Raw genomic sequence first — 11,065 nt, 5'->3', positions numbered from 1 at the left:
GTGAGTCCTGGCGAGAGCTGGGCAGGCGGTCCGCCGAACCCTTTGGTACGCCTTAGGGGGAGGTGGGGTCGTCACACAAATTCCAGTGTAACCCAGTCAAATTCCCAATTCACAGAACCAAATTCCAACTAGTAGACCAGTTAACCGCACTACCTTCAAATGGCCATATCTCAAGCTACCAAAGTCCGATTAAGATGTTCTTGGAGGCGTTGGAAATCTAAGACATAGTACTAAAACTTTCATGTTTTGGCTAAAAGCTAGTTCAGTACGTGTCAAGGTGAAAAAATGCAACCAACTTAGTGTACTGTCAAAACTGTCCGCTGATTTTACTCCTAGGGCAGTCAGGGTATTTTCTTCTTTTCATAGGACACGTTGCTCCGATTGAGATGAAATTTTGTAGGGAACTGTGAAATGTCATTCTATACAACTTTCATGTTTTATGCTAAGCCTGATTCATTCTCTAACATGATGAAATGGAACCGGGCAGAACTGAAGCTACAATTTCCAGAAATCTGGAATTTTGCTATATTCATGCTATAATTCACATTTTTACCTTGAAACTACCACTGCTTTCACCTTTACAAGATCATATACCAGATATATACATCATAAAAAACCTAACCCACAAGAAACCCTAACTCAAAATCATCCATCTAATCAGCAAAATCACTTGAAACAAGCATCTCAAGCACAATACTAACATTAATACCCAACTTAATCATGATTAAGGGAAAAAGAATGGTTGATCAGCCTTTATACCTCAAAACAAGTGCTTACTAGGATGATCCTTCACCTCTCCTTGAAATCTTTGGTTCCTCAAGCTTCCCAATTTTCTAACTAGTGATTAATCGGTTTAGTTTTTTCTTGGTTGCACTCAAAAGGTTGGATTCAAGGTAGAAGATTGAACTCTCTTCACTCTCTTGCTCCTCCTAGCTCTCAGCCAAAACAGAAAGAAAAATGAGGGAAAATGATCTCAAATGGAAGTAAGAAGGTGAGACTTGCCTTGGTCAAGAAACCATAGGTGGTTGACACTTGTCACCACCAAAGCCTTCCAAGTTTTTGCTTTCTTTTCCTTACATTTTGGGCCACAATTTTTGGCCATATGGCTGACGATGAGAGGGGATATTTCGCACAAATATCAAGGGTATGTGGTGGTAGTGAAGTGGTGTGTTCAATCGGTAGTGATCAATACCCGTCAGTTTGAGCCGGTTTTTCTTAAACAGCGTATACTAGGGTTTTTAACTTCTAATCACTAACTTATTATTATTACTTCTAATCATATAATATTTCCTCATCCAAAATTCACTCTTACCTACCAAATTTGATCCTCACTCTATACCGAATAGTCACACTACGGAAAAACGTGAAAGCCCTAATTCGCTCTAACTTGAAAACGGACAACGAAAACCCTTACTTCTATATTCATTTACACTTATTGTGGTGTGATTGGGTAGTAGGGCTATTATAAAATCATAAGTTCCAAATAAAAGGGGATTTTTAAGAAAAACGTGAGGGGTTTTACAATTCCATAAATTGAATTTAGGGTTTTGGTTAAAATATGAGAAATTTGAAAAAAACAGTTAGTCATAAGTGAAACTAGGGTTTTGATTAGACGTTTAGGGTTTCTACTCATTTAAAATAAAACAAGGTTTTAAATCAAACCCAAAGAAATAACTTGAGTTTCTTCTTTAAAACAAAATAATGTTTTTAAAATAAAAATGTCGCGCCCCACTTTTTTGATGGTGGTGAAAGTAGTGTGTGGAATATGTATGTGAACGTGTGTGAAAGTGAAAATAAAAGGCCGTGAGATTGTGAAATGCGACGGTTTGGCCAAACAAAGGGTTTTAGATAGAAAAGGAGTCACCACTTGGTATAGAGTTAGGGTGTACCAAGTCACCCAAAAAGTGATTTTTTGGAAAGAAAAGTAAACAAACCCTTTTTAAAAAATTTTAGGTCTACGTAACCAAAGAAAGGGATCGGGGGTCACATTTGATAAGGGAGAAGGCACAGGCAAAGCCTAAGGCACTCCCTTACCCTAGCCAAAGCTAGTTGCGTGACTTAGCCCCACTTTTCCTATTTCTTCTACCCAAAATATGTGTTGCATGTTGGATGTGACTAATGGATATGAAAAAAAAATGCAATCCTAAATCTAAAATGTCTCTTATGAGGCTTTTTGGTCCCAACCACATGAGTTGTGATGGCCAATAAGAAAAACTCTCATAGAGGTCACGGGTAATGCAAATGAAGACCCAAATATGAGTGCAAGTGTGAAAATGTAAAAAGAATGCAAAATAAAATAAAAATACAAATGTAAGTACAAGTGTGCAAATGTAAGAAAAGTGCATGTGTGCAAATGTAAGAAAAGTGCATGTGTGCGCATTGAGAAAATAAAGGTGTTGTGTGCAAGTGGATGAAAATATGGTATAATGGTAGTAAGTGCATATAAGTGCAATTTGGGTGTAATTTGTGAGGTAGAAAATAAATAAAAGGAAAAGAATGTGCAAACATGGCATGTGGATTGCGAAAAATATAAGTAGTGAGAAAATGTGGATAAAAAAGTGAGGAGGTGATATGATAGAAATGAAAGTGTATGAACTTAGAGGAATGCATCAAGTCGGGTACGAGAATGACTCCTAACTTCACGACTTTAATTTTCCCTTTGATTAGAAGGAAGAACTAGCGTGCTAAGGCTATTTTGTAGCCACACTCGCTCGTTTCCCTTACTGAAAGGGGAGTCTCAAGCAAATGTACCCTATAACTAGCATGAAGATGCAAAACCTAAAATGAAGGGAAGAAGGGTTGGAGGAGCATGCCAAATGCTAGAAAATTAAGAAAAATGCATGGAATGTAGTGAAACATACAAAAAATGCACTAGCGAGAGGGACGGGCCTAATGGGTCTAGCATTGGACTAGCCCTTCACTAAATGCTTTATCACAAGCGTTGGACTTGTGAGGATTAAAGGGAGGACCATGACTAGCATTGGACTAGCCATGATATACGCATTCATCCATCATATTCATCTACGATTATAGAAAGCAAGCAGACATGCAAGTCACCTATAAACACGTAGCACATAACACTTAGCATGCTCGATTTAGACACCAAATTTTGAATAATTTGTATGTATCATCTATTTCATGATTTTCATTTTAGATTGCTTGCATTTTAGTTCGTTATTGTGTGTTTTGCACTATTAGTTGTTATGATATTTTAGTTTTATTCATTTTCGCCCTTTTAGTTGACCTATTTCATTTGCTATTTATTCTTATTTACTTTTAGTTTAGTTTTTAGTTTTAGCTTTTAAGTTTAAAATTAGCATAGAGTTTTTAGAAAAAAGAAAAGGAAAACATCAAAAATATGTTTTAGTCTTTTTGTTTTTATTCAATGTTTTCTCGAAGGAAAAATGAAAATGAAAAATTATAAAAAAAAAGGAGAAAAGAGAAAATTAAAGAAAAAGAGGAAAAAGAAGAAAAATTAAAAAAAATAGGCTTTAGTTGGATTGGAAAAATAAAAAAAAAAAAAGAAAAAAGGAAAATTTGTTCACAAAAATATGTTTATTTCTTTAAATTCAATCTTTGGGCACTTTAGTTATTTTTATTAAGTTATTTTGAGAAAAAGAAAATAATGAAAAATTGAAAAATTAATTAAAAAATGGCCATTTTTGTTTAGTTTTTTGTTTAAATTATTTTTTTGTTTTGTTTTGTTATTATTATTATTACCTGGTTTATGTAATTTTGTTATTATTTATATTTTATTTTATCATTTCTGTAATTATCAAGTTGTTAAAAAAAAAAAAAAAAAAAACCGCAGCATGCACGCTGCAATTTTTTGCAGCGTGCAAAGGACAGCCTCAACAGCCATTGGATGGCTGGATATGAAGGCGAGAGGTAAGCCTTCATCCTCACCATTGAGGTGAGGGTTGAGGAGATTGGGAAGTGGATATAAAATGGATAAGAAGGCTCAGCCGTAAGGTTTTTTGGAGAAAAAAGGAACGGCTGAAAATCTGGGGAGAGAAGGGAGTGAACGGCAGAACTGAGAGCAAGAGAGAAAAGGGGCGGAGCTAGGAAGAAAGAAGGAGGACAATCGAGAGAGAGAGCTAGTGGGGAGAGGGGGTTGAACGGCAAAAAGAAAAAACCCAGAAGAGAGGAAATAGCGGCTGGGGTTAAGGAAAAATAAAAAGGGGAAGCAAGTTTACGGCTGAAGGAGGAGGGAACGAAACAAGAGACTGGAGAAAGAAACCATTGGGGGTCTAAGGGAAAGTGAGGAACTAGAAGAGAGTAGAGTGATTGGAGTAGCGGCTGGAAGAAAGAAAACTGAGCTAGGAGAGAGCCAAAGGGAAAACAGCAAGGAAGAAGAATCAGGAGGAAAAATCGAGAGATCTGAGGAAGAGCAAGCGGAAAAGGAGATCCAAGGCTGAAAACCCAGGTTCAGGCTTGGTCGTTGATACCACCATCGAACCCAGGCTGAAGTTGCGAGTCCGAAGGCGGTGAACAGGTAATCTTCGACCCATTTTTCGTTCATGCCACTTCTCGTATGAAACCTGTGAGTATGGTTATGAGGTCGAGGGAGAGACAGTCTACCTGCAAGGTTCACCATTTTGTAGTGGTTTTCTCGCATGTCACTTGTGTTTTACAATCCAAAGCTGCTTTCTTTTAGTCGTTTGTTTGTTCCCTTCGGCTGTCTGATGGTTCCGTTTTGATTCCATGATTGACTGATGATTCTTCACGGATGAAGTTATAAGTCTGAGAGTTCTTAAGATCGTAAACTACAAAATTCGATTTTTGATTGATGGTTTGGGCTGGACGTTTGGTATTTGTTTGAGCTTGTTGGTATGAAGCTTAGAAATTGCAGTTTAGGAAACCAGATTTCTGCTAAAAATGCTTGAACTGTCCAACCCTTTAGCCGTTGAGTTATTGAACTTGTTTCATAGCCTTATCATGTTTACTTTTGATGTTTCTTTTTGCCATTGTTCCTTTTCCCTGTCTGGTGTAGTTAAAGCGTTAGTTTGAAGAAAAAATATCTGATACATGATGAGTAGTCTTCTTGGATGCTGTTGCTTAATATTTTAAAACAAGAAAATGAAATGAAGTTGCCTGCTGCATTTAGTAGTTGTTCTCGTTGGTTTGGCCTGGTTTCTCCCAGATCGATCAATGAGTGAGGATTATGTGGGTTGGGGCTGATGAGATAACAAATTGTTAGAGTTTTCATACGGACCTAAATTGCATGGAATGAGCTGCGCAGTTCACAGCAGAATTTCTGCTGCAATTTCATCTTTTCGGTCAGATTGCATTTTCCTTCTTTTTGCCTTTGTTTGTTTTTGAACTACCATAGCTGTGGCTGTTTAGTCTAGGTAATGTCCAGTCTTGTGCTACTTTGGCTGAAATACCTGAATTGGGATCCAATGCTTGCTGGAAAATGAATGATTGAAGTTGTCAAACCAGTGTTGCACGCATGTTTATTCCAGAAATTTGCATGATATCTTCTTGGGTTTCTTGTTTGTTTGGATTATGATGGTGGGTTTAGTTGTGGGCTTGGTCTAAAGTTGTGACGTTGAGTTTAATTACATCTAATCAAGGTTGTGATAAGAATCTGAGTTTATAAGAAAATTGCTGCAAAGTTGTTTGGCCGGAAACATTGCTGAAGCTGAAACCTTTTATTGTTGCTTGCATGTTATTTCAGACCTGAATATGATGTCTTTCTGGGTTGTTTGCTTGCTTGGATCATGGTTGCTCAAGCCAAAGTTGTTTGTTGCTTAATCTTGGTCAAAGTTATGTATTTGAACCAGAAAATTTGAGTCAGTTTGCAAGTAAAAATGCAGCAGATTTCACTTTCAGCTATAGCAGTTTTCATTCTTCAATGTTTGCATGTTCATTCTTCAATGTTTGAATGATTTCCACCTTTGTCTTTGCTGATTTGGGATGTTAAACTTATGTTTTTACTGTCTAGTTTAAAGTTTTGGATGTTAGCTTTGGTTAAGGTATGTGATTGGATGTGGAGTTGGCATTTGGGAGTGAAACATGAAGGAAATGCAGCTGAATTGGCGCAGAAATGAAAGGCTTCTACGTGTTTTGCATGCATGGATAATTTCAGAATTGTCTCTTAACCCCCCAAGTCTCCCCTTGTTCTACTATGACCCAAATTTGAGAAAAACTAATCAATTGGGTCCCTGAGATCTTTTGCAGCAATGCATTATGGCCCAATTACATTTCTTTTTCTTGCATTAGGTCCTAAGGTGGGTGTATTTTGAGTCATCATTTGGCCTTTCATTGTTTTGGGACTTTTGAAGCTCTTAAATTTTTCAATGGGTTTTTATTTAGTTTGGTTGATTAATGGTTGCTATTGAGTTTTCAAAATGCATGTTTAAATCATTCATGGATCCTTGTTCATTCTTGGACCTTCGAATTTCCATAAATGTTTGTTTGGATCTTGTTATTTACTTGGAGAACTTTTTGTGTTTTTTAAATGTTTCAATTAGGTTCAAATGATTGAGTTGTGCTTGCTTTTGGGTCTTTAGTAGATGTTATGCTTGGGGATCGGATGATCATGCCTTTTGCCTTGGTCTTTAAGTAGTTTTGACTTCATTGAGTTGCAATTGAGGGAAAGTTTGATGTTTCGGTGGATTCAAATTGTTTAGTTTATATCTTATCACTAAATTGGTGCATTAATCTTTTGTTTTTGGTGATTTTAGCCTAAGTTAGTCTTTTCTTGGGTGACTCTAGCCAAGTTGAGTTTGTTTACTTCCTTAGTATCACCAACGGGGAGGTATAATCTCTTTTACCCCTTTTGTTTCTCTCTTATGTGAACTAATGTGTTAATTGAAATTTGCATGTCTACTTGCTTTCCTAGCCTCTCCTTATTTCCTTTCATTTATTTCATTTACTTTTGATTTTTATTAATGGGGTATGTGTACACCTCTTGGCTTGTAATAGATAGGGCGTAGCAAGTAATTTGGTCCATTTTCCCTTTCCCCTTTGTTTTAGTTAGCAAATGTAATGGTTGCATGCCTATGTGTTATATGTTAAATGCTTTATTAGGATCTTGCATCTAGTCGAGCATGATAAGTGCTACATGATTTAGGTGATTTGCATGTCTACTCGCTTTTTGTAGTATAGATGAATGGAATGGATGAATGTACGTCACCACACTAGTCCAACGCTAGTTGTGGCTTCTTCTATCGTTTCCACTAGTCCAACGCTAGTCGGAATTCATAGAATGGGCTAGTCCAATGCTAGACCCAATAGGTTCTTTTTTCCCTTTTTCATTAAGTGCATGATCACCACATATCACGCATTTTTCCTTAGTTTATCATTTGGTATGTTCCTCAAACCCCTTCCCCATCACTTTAGGACTTGCATCTCATGCTAGTTAGGGTTCATTTGCGTGAAAATCCCCTTCCGATAAGGGAAACGAGCGAGTGTGGCTACTCGATAGCCTTAGCATGTGACGCCCCGGAAAAAATGAGTTTGAGAACCCGAAAATTTTCTAATTTTCTAGGGTTTATTTATTTAATCGCCCGCCTTTTCTACATTTTCTTGATTAGAAAAATTCCCCAGATAAAGTTTATGAGCAAAGATAGTTTTAAAATGATTTTTCTAGTATCGGTTAGTTTTTGAGAAATTAAGAGCGTATTTTGAACGTGGGACCCGCAAGTGCGGTAAATGTAATATATTTTTGATAACTTGTTGGAGTTTTGTGCTAAGTGATATTTTTCTACAAGGTGTTAAGAGATATTTATGGATTGGTGTGAGAGGGAACAAAGAGATAGAGATTCATTATTTAAGTGACAAGTGTCGCTTGGCCATTGGGTGGAATTTTTGACTTTTATGCCATGTCTTACCATTTGACTTAATAAACAAAAACTTTACCAAAAATTTGCTCCATTTCCAAGCTTCATGGCCGAACCTCTCTCAAGAAAGGAAGAAAGGAAAGCTTTCATCTTACTTCTTCATTTCTTGCTTCAATCAAACAATTTAACCGATTAAACTTGGATTTGCTCCATAAAAACCTTTCTCTTGGTAGTATTAAGGTGTGTAGTGAAGTGGTTTGAGAAGCAAAGGTGCTAAGTTGGGTCTTTTCTTGGGTTTGTAAGGTAAGTGACTAAGGAACCTTTCCTTTGATCTTGATAATGTTCAATTAGTGATTGGTGGTGGTTGAATAAGTGATTTTATGGTTGATTTCCTGATTTTGGTTGAAAATGATGAAGTTTTATTATTTTTGGGGATTTTTCTGTTTTCATATGGATATGATTGTGTGGCTATATATGATGATTGGAATTGATGTTTAAGGACTCTATGAGGTGGAAAAAGTGATTAATTGCAATCAATTTCTGTTTTGGAAGAAATTTCAGAAAATCAGGGTTTTGTGATGAACATTCTGTCCGAATTTTTAGGTCCTAGACAGAGGCCGAATTGGCCTTTCCGTAAAACATGAAAGTTGTAGGGAATGACATTTTAAAGGTGCCTACAAAATTTCAGGTCAATTGGAGCAGTGTGGAATGAGAAAAGTCGAAGTTACTATTGCTGTTCTGGTTTTGCCCGAAATTGAGAAGTGCGTCTGTAATTGGTTGTTTTGGCTGGAATTGCTTCCGAATTAGTTGTTGAGGCCTTCTGATGAAATTTAGCCCTGTTTCTTAGCTTTCATCTGGTTTTGGAATTGCTGGATTTGGATTTGGAGAGCCTGAGTTATGATGTTTCCGCTAGAATGCGTTTTGTGAATCTGTTTTTGTGATTCTGGTGTGGTATCTTGCATTTTTGACCTGGTTACACTCGAAACTGGGTTGAGTGACCTTCTGTAATATTGTAAAACTATCTCTTAGCTTCGAAACGGTGTATCTTGCACCTTCATCCGACAATCGTAGTGCCTTTGGTACCATTACCGCAAAATGACGTCAAAACCTGTTTTTTTGGTTTTGAGCTTAACTTTCATTTCCGGACTTCTTCCTAGCTTGACTTGTCTTTGTACTACTTGGAGCTTGCTGAATGACTATTGGATGAACCTGTTGTTGTGTGTGTACCTTTGGGACTGGCTGAGGAAATAATGAAGCCATGATGGCTGGAAAAGTTAGCAAATGTAGGGGAAGTGCTGTCCGAACTTTTAAAGGATATGTTTGCATTGAGTTTGTGATCTAAGACTTGGGTTTGAGCAAGGCAATGATACATGATGGATGATTTCTGAGCCATTGAGGTGAGTGACCCTAAATTGTTTCCAAAGTTACTTTTGAAATGTTCCTTGCATTGTTTCTTTGGTTTGCATATCATGTGTGCGCGCATACGAGTTCTTGACATGGTTTGGCTTTAATGAGTTCTTGAGGAGTCTTGTGCTGGACACCAACGTCTCCACCACTTTCGTGAGTTTGTGATATGATCTGGAGCACCGATGCTGCTCCCCTTTAATGTTTATGGTTTCGTGATCTGTTTGAGCGTTGGGTGTTTAGTTTCAATGATTTCACTGGCTCACGAGAGCAAAAATACGTGCATTTGATACTTGAATCATGACATCATGACATCATCGAAATGAATTATTGTGAAAGATATTTGATTACTGGTTTTATTTGGTTACTCGCTGAGCTTCTAGCTCACCCCAAAAATATTTTATTCCCCTCCACAGGGCTCAAGGCGAAGGCAGGACTTGTTGTGCTTATTCATGTGAATGGATGGATTATCTCGTGTGTGGTTTGAATTTGGATTTCCTTTTGTGTAATAGTTATTATTAGGGATTGTAATGAATGTTTGGAATCGATCGGATGTGTACATACGTTCCACGCTTGGAATTAGTTTCCGCTTCGTTTTGTTTATATGTAAATATTGAAGATTTACATTGTAATATTTGAGGTTTATTCTTGTAATATATTTGAGGATTGTAGTGAACGACTGAGTCCCGGCGAGAGCTGGGCAGGCGGCCCGCCGAACCCTCTGGTTCGCCTCAGGGGGAGGTGGGGCCGTCACATAGCACGCTAGTTTCGCCTTCTAATCCGAGGGAAAATCAAAGTCGAAGAATTAGGCGTCATCCCCGTACCCGACTTGTTGCATTCCCCTAGGGTCATACTTTCATTTTTATCACTTCCATACTCTTTTAATCACATTTCTCTTACATTTCTCAATCCATATTTTTTCACTACATCTTTATCATTTATTTACTTTACTTCACAAATGAAATTCAAGTTTCACTTATATATGTACTATTCTATCTTCATTCATTTGCACACACTAATACTTTGATTTTTTCATCCAAATTCACACGTGCACTTTCTTTACGCACTCACACACTAATACTTTGATTTTTCATCCAAATTCACACGTGAATTTTCTCGTCACATGCGCACACAAACACTTTATTTTTTTACACCATTTCATACATGAATCTTTTCATACACTTGCACACTTGCACTTGAGTCACCATTTGCATCAATCGACCTCTATGAGGTTTCCCTTTATTGGCCGCCACAATTCATGTGGTCTGGGACCAAAAACCTCACGAGAGACATCGTAGAATTTAGGATTGCATCCTTTCCGTTTTGCATTCATATAGGCATAATCCAACGTGCGATACATACATTGGGTAGAAGATTAGGAAAGGTAAGGTTAAGTCACGCAACTAGCCTTGGCTAGGTCAAAGGGGTGCCTTGGAGTCTATCCTTGCCTTCCCCTTTGTCAAACGTGACTCCCGAACCTTTTTCTTTGTTTTACGTAGACTAGGAGTCGTTTTAAAAAGGGTTTATTACTACTTGACTTTAAAATTCATTTTTAGGTGACTTGGTACACCTTAAATCATTACCAAGTGGCGACTCCAAACTTTTCATTTCAAAACCCTTTTTAAAACTATTTTTTGGGTCAAATCGTCGCTTTCCAAGTCCCATTGAGACCCATATCTTTTTCAACTCACAAAAACCATTTTTTAATCAAAATTGAATCAAAAACATCTTTCTCAAACCATTTATCTTTCTTATCAAACATTCATTTTTCTTATTCAAAAAATGGGGCGCGACACTCGACTAAATGCAAGAGCCTAATAAAGCAAATTAACACGTAGCAACAAAAGCAAGCAATCAAGCTAATGAACCTATTA

At 37.3% G+C, this 11,065-nt stretch overlaps 1 long non-coding RNA gene across 1 annotated transcript; it reads left to right on the top strand.

Annotated features, from left to right (window-relative positions):
* Window positions 1-3,965: 3,965 nt before the first annotated feature.
* On the top strand, window positions 3,966-9,867 carry LOC140012881 (uncharacterized). Its single transcript, XR_011819857.1, has 3 exons — window positions 3,966-4,495; window positions 6,690-6,763; window positions 9,608-9,867. It is a non-coding gene; the product is annotated as an uncharacterized lncRNA (long non-coding RNA).
* The last annotated feature ends 1,198 nt before the right edge of the window (window positions 9,868-11,065 follow it).

Source organism: Coffea arabica, chromosome 1c (genome assembly GCF_036785885.1).
Source record: "Coffea arabica cultivar ET-39 chromosome 1c, Coffea Arabica ET-39 HiFi, whole genome shotgun sequence".
In the NCBI taxonomy this organism is placed as follows: Eukaryota; Viridiplantae; Streptophyta; class Magnoliopsida; order Gentianales; family Rubiaceae; genus Coffea; species Coffea arabica.
This window is presented reverse-complemented; position numbering and strand designations above follow the sequence as displayed.